Below are 10,750 nucleotides of genomic sequence, written 5' to 3' on the forward strand. Positions count from 1 at the left end.
GATTTTTGACTATTCATACTAACTGTGATTCTTTGACTGAGGTAGTGTTTGTCAGGTTTCTCCACTGTAAAGTTCTCTTTTTTCATTGTTTCCACAGTGTACTCTTTTGAAGAAAGTCACCATGTGTAGTTATCCATAAGGAGTATAGAGTTTATGCTCCCACTCCTTGAGCATATAGTAACTGCATAAATTATTTGCAGTTCTGATGGATTTGTGTCTTCTCTCCCATTTATTTGTTTATTAAGATTGGATAATTTGATCTTAATAACATTGGGTCTTCCAGCACAATAACACTATTTATGTATTAATTCATTTTTTGTTTTAAGTGCATACATTAAAATGTACAATTTTAGTGTAGAACTTGATGAATTGTGAGGTTATACCTCATGTACCTATTGCCCAGGTCAAGATAACATTATCACTAATTTTTTTCCCCTTTACATATTTCACCTATCCTCCCACCCACTTGCCTATGGCAACCACCAGTCTGTTCTCTGTGTCTATAGATCTATTTGTTTCGTTTGTTTTTCCATTTTTTTTGATTCCACATATAAGTGAAATCACATGATTTTTATCGTTCTCTGAGTTATCTCATTAGCATAATACACTCTGAGTTCATCCATGTTGTGAAATGGCAAGATTTCCTTCTTTTTTATGGCTGAGTTATATTCTATTGAATGTATGTACCACATCTTTTTTATCCATTCATCTATCAATAGACATTTAGGTGGCTTCCATATTTTGGCTATTGTAAATAATTTTGCAGTAAACATAGGAGTGCATATAATTATGCATTTTGAATAATGCTTTTATTTTCTTTGGGTAAATTCCAAGAAATGGAATTTCTGGGCCATATGATATTTCTAGTTTTAGTTCTTTGAGAAACCTCCATCCTGCTTTCCATAGTGGCTGCACCAATTTACAATCCCACCAGTAGAATACTCATTTAGATCTTTGATATTTTTTCATCAGAATTTTATAGTATTTTTCATATAAATGCTGTATGTATTCTCTTAGATTTATTCCTAAGTATTTCATTTGTTGGTACTATTGTCAACACATTGTTTTCCTTTTTCCCACTTCTTTGTTTTGATATATAAGAACACTAGGTCTTACAATATAGTGTTCTATAGAAATGATGAGAGAGGATATCCTTGCTTCTTCCAGATGTTAGGGGTAAAACTTCAATCTCTTATCATTGATTATGATTATGGCTAATGTTTTTTGTAGATGTTCAAGTTGAGGGAGTCTCCCTCTATCTCTAATTTGCAGAAAGATTTTATGATGAATGGTTGTTGGACTTTGATAAATGCTTTTTCTGTATTGATATGATTACATGATTGTTTTCCCTCAGCCTGTTGATGAGGTAGATTAACACGTATTTTGAAATGTTGAAATAGTCTTGCAGCAAAAAATTCTCACTTGTTTGTGGTATATAATTCTTTTTAAAAAATATATTGAAATTGATTTCTTAATATTTTGTTAAGAATTTTGTATCTGTGTTCATTAGTAATATTGGTCTTCAATTTTCTTTTCTTGTAATATATTTATTTGATTTTCATTCTAGAGTAATGCTGGTTTCACAAAAAGAGGAAGTTTCTAGTATTTTCTAGAAAAGATTGTGTAAAATTGGCAATATTCATCTTTAAATTTTTAGTAGCAGTCATTGTCAGAAATATCTGGGTCTGGTGAAAAATTATATTAATGTGGCTAGAAATGGGTTGTGTTTAACTTTTCCTGTAGCTGTAGGTTCTAGGGGCTTCAAATTCCTGTACTGTCCTGTTTCTAGTTCCCCTGTTGTCCTTAGGCTTCCTAAAAATTTCTCCTGAGAATTTATGTCTTGCATTTCTTTTAGCTCTAATCTACTGTTACACCAGCGTCCTGTTGGTGTGGTGATAAGAGCAGAGGGAGGAAAGTATTCTCTAATAAGAGACTTTGCAGTTTCTCCCCACCTCCAGCACCCCTGCACCTTAGGTGAGGTGGGAAGCCTAGAGATGACTGCAGTTGGGTTCCCCCATTTGGGATACAGCCCTAATAAAGTCTTTTGCTCTAGAGCATAGACCTTTATTATGGAGAAGACTCTTAGACTGTTTCAAAATAGTTACATTTCCACTACCCTTGCCAGAACCTTCAGGGCATATTTCTTGGCTCTCTACTGTGAGAATCTGGGGGAGCAGGAGTTGCAGAGGGAAAAACCCACAAAATATGTGGGCTTCCTTAATGCTTCATCCACCAGGATTTTCTTATTTTCGTGCTAATCCACAGCCAGCTTCCAGCTTGCTGTTAAAATTATCAACTGTCCATCAGTTTATGGTTCTAGTAATTTCTGTTCCTGGTGAGAGATACCAGCTGTGACTCTCTGGATCTGCCTCTCTGTCCAGACTTATCAGTACCTTTTTATCCTGCTATGTCAGTTGTCTGCTATGTCCAAGGAAATACATTGTTTATCATTTATTAGTTTCTTCATGTTGTTGTTGTGAAGGCTGAGTGACAACTCCCAAACTGTTTATGCATCCACATTGAAGCCAGAAGTCCTATCCTATGATATTTTTGGTCCTTTAGGTTACATTGATACACTTCAACCTACAAGTACATTATTTTCTATATTGTAGTGATCTTTATAGTTGAAGAAAAAAAAGCAATGCTGGTCTCATAAAATGAGTTAAGAAGAGAAATATATAAACTTAAATATTTTAAATCTACATAATATCCTGTAAGCACAGAAGACTTAACACTAGGTTAATACTGCATTTTAATAATGAAAGCATTTGAGTAAAGTTTGTTTCTATCCTTTCAAAATAAGTTGCAATTATCAAAAAGTAAAAAATATTCTTTGGTTGGATACTCCCATGCATGGTAAATTCTCCATTTTGATATTTGTAATTTCAAAGTGATTAGTAAAGTACATATCAAATGAAGATCCCATCACAGTGAATGAACACGGACTTAAATTGTGCACTCCATTTAAACATCCCACCAAGAGACTTCCACTCTTTTATAAACACTTTTTGTATTAAATTATTAAAAAGAGAGATTAATACACTAAATAGACACCTAGATTTAACTCTTTCAAAGTGCTCTATCAAATCTAAGAGATGTATTGTTCTTCCTTAATTTCAGCTTGAAATTCTGTAATAATTATTTTTGGCATTTTGGATGGACTGAAAACTCCAGCTTTATGGTTAATAAAACCCCCTTTCTGTTCCCAAAAGCTGTATGACACATAATTAAGTGTTTAAAATTCAAATTACTATTATTTTGGAATTCTGTGACACTCCTTGTGATAATTAGAGATCTGTCTAGAGCAAAGTGACTACGCAGCTGTCAGCTTTGGGAATCAGCATAGGCAAGCAGACACACAAAATGACAGCGACTTATACCTCTGCATCCCCAAATCTCTAGAATATACCCTCTGAATCTAAAAGTAGTCTTTAACAATGTCAAAGGGAAGTTGTCTTTCTTATTTCTTTATGAACTTGGCTTTATTGAAACAATAGCAAAATACAGAAATGGGATTTAGAAGTCCAAACTGTTTTTGAACTTGCTCTGCAATATTCATGACTTGAAACTCTTAAGTTTGAATTCTATTACTTAGCTATGTGACTTTGGGCAAGTTACTCCATCAGACTGTGCTATTTTTAAATTAAGATATTTATGGTTTTTATAAGGGTTGAATTAATATGTAAAGTAATTTGAACATTGTGGTTACTGTCCATTAATGTATTTGCTAATATTGTTAAGGTTTTGGTGTAATAATTAACAAAACATATTATCAAATTCACATCATTACAAGGAGTTCCATAGAAGAGAATTGCTTTAGATTTCTAAAAAACATAACTGCAATGAAGCAATCTTAATTTAGGATATGTCAAAACCAATATTGAAAATCACTGCATGAACAACAAAATTAATCAACTTTCCAATTCAGCCCTTTCCCTGTCTGCACACAGTAACCGTACTTTTTATCCACATCTTATTTTTGGAAATATGACAAAATCTTGATATTTTCTATTTGAAGTAGAAATTAAATTATTAAGCAATCAAAATATAAGTCATATTTCCTCTGATGTTTTTGCTTACTATAGGGAACCAAATTTCAAAATGGTTCATTTTTAACTCTTTCTAGGATAGATTGAAAATGCAGTAGGAAAGGCAAATTGTATCAGATGATATTGGATATGTTAGCATATTAGGACACCCTACATTGGAAGAGGCTTTTTGATTGATTTCTGTGGTATTTTGTTAGAAGTCTTATTCTTAGTAGTGTTCTCTATGCCACTGGATTTAAGATATTTTCTCTTTGTAGGGTTTATAAGTTTCAACCTTCTATATGTTTCTTCTCCATAATTAGATATCCCTCTTACCTTATCTTTTTACTTTGTAGATGTCATGTTTGTCCTGGTTTTGCAAAGGTTTGCTCAGCAGGTGAGCCCCTAAAATGAGGGACACAGCAGAGGTTGGGACATTGATTCAGACTCTTGTAGGAAGACTTTTGTCTTTTGTCGGTACTTATTGACAACCAATACACTGGTTGTAAGATGAACTCTAATTTTCTTTATCATGGCTAGGTGGTAACAAATCTTGTTTCTGTGTTTTGCTGTCATCCTCTGAGGTGGATTGCTTTTGTGATCTCTCACATAATAAAATAATTAAGATTTCCTCAATTATGCTGAAAATGTGTGGGAAGATAGTGCACTGCTATCTTTTCATATTTTGAAGGATGTGCCTTCAAGATGTACATTAATGATTTGATATTTTTATACATTAGAAATAATCCCCACAATTAGTCTGGTTATCATCTGTCACCATACAAATATCAAATCACTATGATGTAAACCCAAAACCAATAGGATATTATTTGTAAATTATTCTTTAATAAATAAAATATACTAAAAGAAAAAAAGGGATACATGGTAGCTTGAAATAATAAATCTCTGCATGTTGGAAACTTATTTTTCATAGAATTCTTGGTTTCACCATGCAATTGGTATGCACCTCCAACTGACTATCATACATTTTTGATTAGGAATAAATATGAGTGGTTTATAATAAAACATTGATAAAAAATACTGATAATATTTTGCTGATCTGATCAAGAATATTAGATTGTTCTAAGAGAGAAGAGGGTCTTATAGACTATTGGTTGTCAATTTGGATATACATAGAATCATTTGGGGGCATCTTTGAAAAATATTGAAGCCAGAGATCTAAATCCAAGAATTATAATTTAACTGAATGTTGATGAGATCTAGGAACTTGGATTTTAAGTTACTCCTATATACAGCCAATACCGCAATTCGGTAGGTTGGAAAATCCAATCAGTATATATGTCCTTTTGATTCCTATGGCCCTGAGTTGAAAGCCAAAGGCTTACTGCCCCTACAGTGTGCTTTATTTTAATAAAAAACAGTAATGATGAACATCAAATTACTTATTAAAAAAATATTACTGTTACCAGCTTTGCGCAGTGGCAGTGTCGTAGCCAATGAGGTTTGTCCGAGGCGCGATTGTTGCTGGTTGAAAGCTTTTCCCGGTACCCCGCCATGACGACTTGAAATATAGTCGGCATTGGCAATTTTTGACAGTCTCTACGGAGACTGATAAAAAAAAAAAAAAAAAAAAAAAAAAAAAAATATTACTGTTGAACTTTGTTTTTTTCTGTTGATGAACACAGCTCAGTTTTGAAGCAGAAAAAAGCTTGCAATTAACCCTATTATTTACAGCCACTGTGATCTGCCAGCAGTCAAACACTTGCTGAGTCAAATGGTGTCTGAAGAAGTATTTGTCATTGATTTTCTATGCTTGATCTCTTTATGTTGAATAAATGTACCCAATAGAAATAAAATATTATGTGCTATGACTGATGAATCATGCTACTATGTGTTCCATGTAGCTGTTCCTTTTGATAAAGTTGGAAAATATCTCTTCTCCATTTTAGAGCTTTAGAAGTTAAAGCTCAAAAGATTTTTATCTGAACATTAATGTGTAAAAGCAGTTAACATATATACCTGTACTCCTGAAAGCATGTATTTATTTTTAAGTAACACCATGCTGTTTACTTCAATTACTTTCCAACTTAAGCTTAATTTCCAGAGTTGTGTAAGTACTAAACCAAGTATATACCAGAGAAACTTCAATTCCCTGATCATGGAAAGTAATCATGGAAACCAATTATGAAGCATCTAATTGGGTGACTGTTTCCTTTAAGAAGAATTGATGTCAGTTATACCTATTAGTTTTTCATCAGTTTATACCATAGTTTCAGAAACTGGTAGAAGTAAGACTATTTCCAGTGATTTTATTTTTATTTCAAAACAACCAAAAAACATAAAACAGGTTTATAAAAGTTGTGATTTATTTTAAAATCATTATTTGAAAATCTAAAATTTTAAATTAAAAATGCTATGCAACTTAATTGTATTATCTATAGTATGGTTATGAAATTTATAAGGAGCTTTGCTTTGTAATGTAATAAAAAACCCAATTTATATATTTATTTATTTTTATTGAACTGTAATTGGTGCACAATGTTATATTTGCTTCAAGTGTACAACATAATGATTTGATAATTATATACATTACTAAATACTTGCCATGATAAGTGTAGTTACCATCAGCCAACATTAAAAAGATATTACACTAATAATGACTATATTCCCTATGGTGAACTTTCATCCATGACTAATTTATTTTATAGTTGGAAGTTTGTGCCTCTTTATCCATTTCACCTATTTCACCCATCCCCCTGCCTTCCTCTCCTTTAGCAACCACCAGTCTGTTTTCTGTATTTGCGAGTACAGACCCAAGTTTAAGCTGGCATATTCAGCATCTTCTTTCAATACTTTGCACTGTATAACTGCATAAACTTGTTCGGAGAGAACATTAAAACTTGTTTTGAGGTCCTAAAAGAATATGAAATGCAAAACATGTAACTCCTTTATACCACAACTTCAAAGCCAGAATATGTGTTGCATATAAACTTCAACATTTTTAATTTCAGTAGATCAGATATGATCATATCAGTTGCCCATGTTACAGTAAACGAAGTGATTGTATGATGGACTACCAATAGCATCGTTCAGTTTCACTGGAAGCATCATCTAAGACAATTCCTGTCTTTTGAAATTGTAAACAAACAAAATACTAAAAATCCTAAAGATTTGCAAACTTGATCGGTGCCTAGAGATGCTTAATATTAAAGGTAGGAACAGGAACCATGATTTTTGATGTAAGTGCAAGGATTTTCACCTTGCCAACCTACCCCTTTCTCACATATTATCTTACTTGAACTGTGTACATAGTTCACTATTTTGTAGTCCCTGATCCATTTATCTAATATAGTTTAATATATATGTCCTTTGTATTCTGATCTAAACTTTAAGTTATTACTACTGAAAGATCTTTTCTTGTGCTATGCTTTGCAGAGTCTAGTAATATAAAAACAATTAATAATATGTTTTGAATTCTTGAAGTTAGTATCTTCTATTGACCTTTTCTCCTTACTTAATACATCTATTACTCCAGTCAAATCTCTTCCTATTCCACGGCAGTAAAGAATTCACTGACACCCCTTGTTACAGTCTTTCAGTGTTGTTCAAAAACGTTGCTTGGTCAGGCAACATATTTTTGTTTTTCTACTTACCTATAAATTATGACATGAGTCTGTGAATGGATTTTCGTCAGGTTTTCTTTTACATTTTCTACATAATTTCTTTAGATTTAACTATATGAGAGCCATGAGAAATTAGGCAACTGAATTTGGTGTTCATATAAGCACAGTGAATTAAATCTTAGTGAACAATACTTTTTGCTTAAGGGAGAGTGGAGAAAAGCATTGTTATCTCTGAATTACAATCTTGGATTTTATTTTTTCTGTAAGACCACTAAGGATCATTCTCCATCTAATATATAGTCAAAGAAATACTATTTTTCAGATTTCCACATATATAATGCTATTTTAAGAAGATTAAATGTAAGAAAAAATTTCTAGTAGTTCTAATTCTGAGATTAGGATTTAATAAACATAAAATCATCCCAGTGTTAAATTAAGTATTATGCCTAAGGTCACAAAACTAAAAAATGTTTGAGATGTCTAACCTATCCCAATACTCTCCTCCCCTCTCATTTTCTTCTCTAAAACCAGAAGCTCAGCTCTTTAAAGGAAAAAATAATAATCTAAAACAAAACAAAACCATGTTCTCTTCAAATGGGGCTCAACCTTACCTAGAAATGGCATATCAGGAACACATTTACTTATATATTTAGTGAAAATTAGTACTTCTGGTTAGTTAATGTAATTTATTTTCCTGTGACTACCGCCACTGAAGATCTGGTTATGATTAGTTTTTTGAATCTTTGGCATATGATTTTTGTAAAATTGTCCAGAAGGTGAGGTTGATAAAAGAATTAATTCTCCTTATTTTAGATATTGAGGTAAAGCTGACATTTAAATTTAAATATTACACAGGGATTGCTTTTATTATTGTTGAAATCAAATACAAACATTTTAAACGATCAACAACAGTATTTTCATTTACTGTATCTTTCACAGTGTCTTGCACCTAGAAAAATCTCATGAAATGTTTTTGAATTAGAATTGCTTTTTGTTTTCAGTAATTGTGACCATGAGTGACTATTGTTTCTAGAACTTTTTTGTAATGTTAATTCTAAAATTTATAGAAATACAAAAACTTTAAGAATATATGTTGGGCATATATGCTAAGTGAATTTATTTCTCTACAACAATATACAAATTGAAGACTTAGAGCTAGATACTTGCATCATTAAACTTTTAACATTAAATGATTTTTTTTCTATCAGAATGTTTGTCCTATTAGAAAAAGGTCAAACCCCTAAGATTTTTAAAGGAATATATTATTTAAAAGTTAGATTTTATCAAGTTTGACATTTTATATATCAAATTTAAAAATTGTTAAATTGTTTGTAGAAACTTGAAAAACAATTTGAAATTGTAATGTTACCATCATAATTTATCTGTATCTTATTCTTACACTCAATGTAAAATAAAAACTGAAAGCTTTTTAACATGTCATGTTGTTTAACTGAAAACAGAGTATAATGCTTATTCCATATCTATTACTTACTTTATTAAATCTTGCTAAATGAACATATCTTCAGTCTATAATAATAAATACTATATTTTTAATATTAGCAGTACTATACCTAGGCAGATCTGAATCCTAGGTGGCAAGGAAAAGAAATTTTAAAAATGATGCACTCACCCATATAGTAATCCCCCAGCAATAAACTGAGGTTAAGACAAAATGAGTTATTTGCACTGGGAGTGGGGATTACTATTTGCAATTGACAGATTTTGTGAAGACTTGAAGGCCTTGGTAGCTTTGTATCCTTCTGGCCAGAAGGTGGTTTTGTGGTTCATAGAGATAAGTTTTATGCTTTACGTGTGTCTCTTAACATCATTCTGTCAATTATTTCACTGTCACTTGGGATAACCATACATTTTATAATTTATAGAACATTGCCATTCTCACACATAACATCATATAGTGGTGGAATTTTGGCCTGGAATTTGATTTTTACTTGAAGAACAGAACAAAATTTATACAGGTTTTATTCCTTAAAAAGTGTTTCATAATATATTAAAGAACTTTCTCAAATTAGAAAAAAGAAAAGGAAAAGGAATAGGAGGAGACAGGAGATAAAAGTAAGGCATGTGAAGTTAAACTTTACCAACCTTATGATTTTACCTTAAGCAGTCTTCACTATTAACAATCATTTCATGTGACTTCTTTTTTTTTTTTAAGCTTACTCATTTAATAGATGATACTGTAAGGGATACAAGTCAGGAGCCAGATGGTGAGAAACATAGGACAAGGTACCAAATAAAACAGCTTCCATCCTCATGTAGCTTGGGGCCTGGTTCAGTGGCACATGGAAGAATTCTGGTTCCCCAAATATGGAAGTTAGTTCTCTCTGACAGAAAAGCAGATGTCCGTGAGAGAGACAGAGAGAGAGAAAAGAGAAGGAGAACAAGAGCCTCATATGACTTCTTTGGAACAGAGTTTGTTCTGGGTAGGTTTTCTGGGTATAAAGTTATCAACGGCTGAAGATGGATGCATGGAATCACCTCACAAACTGAATTCCCCAGAAATCACAATAAGCTTTTATAATAATCATGCAAATTTGTCTTTGTTTCTCAGCAGGTGAAATCAGAGGAGTTTTTGAGTGTTTGTATGTGTGTGTGTGTTTATTCACAGTAATAGTATAGTGGTAGTAATTAAATATCAACAACTGTGTTTTCACATTATTGTATACAGTTAAAGAAGGAAAAAGAGCCTTACCAGTAGAAGTCTTTTAAAATATTAAATTTTGATCATCAATTTTCCATATTGCAAAGTTGAGAAAAATTTTAAAAGAAGATAATAAAATCATGACTCTCATAGAGATATAGAATAAACATAGCAAATTTTTTATTTAACTCATTAAATAAAGAGGAAATCAGACCCCTACCACCCAAAAACTGTTCATACCCTGAGTATAGGTTATAATTTAGCAGTTTATATAGCACCTGCAGGCCATTCTATATACTTGGTCAGTTTTCACTGGGATAGGCTATTAGGAAGACTAAAAGAATGGAAATGAGGTCTGGAATGTTATATTCATCCTGATAAAATTTAGTGTCCACCAGTCATTGTGGTAAAAATGTTAAGAAAAAATTCATGATCTACTTACAAAGTTGAATAGTATCTTTATTTGCCCCTAGAACTCA

The 10,750-nt window shown here is 32.0% G+C and overlaps 1 non-coding gene across 1 annotated transcript; it reads left to right on the top strand.

The window, feature by feature from the left end:
* Positions 1-5,456: 5,456 nt before the first annotated feature.
* LOC140849804 (U4 spliceosomal RNA) lies at positions 5,457-5,597 on the top strand. The gene has a single exon (XR_012131996.1). It is a non-coding gene; the product is annotated as a U4 spliceosomal RNA (small nuclear RNA).
* Positions 5,598-10,750: the final 5,153 nt, after the last annotated feature.

Source organism: Manis javanica, chromosome 5, assembly GCF_040802235.1.
Source record: "Manis javanica isolate MJ-LG chromosome 5, MJ_LKY, whole genome shotgun sequence".
In the NCBI taxonomy this organism is placed as follows: Eukaryota; Metazoa; Chordata; class Mammalia; order Pholidota; family Manidae; genus Manis; species Manis javanica.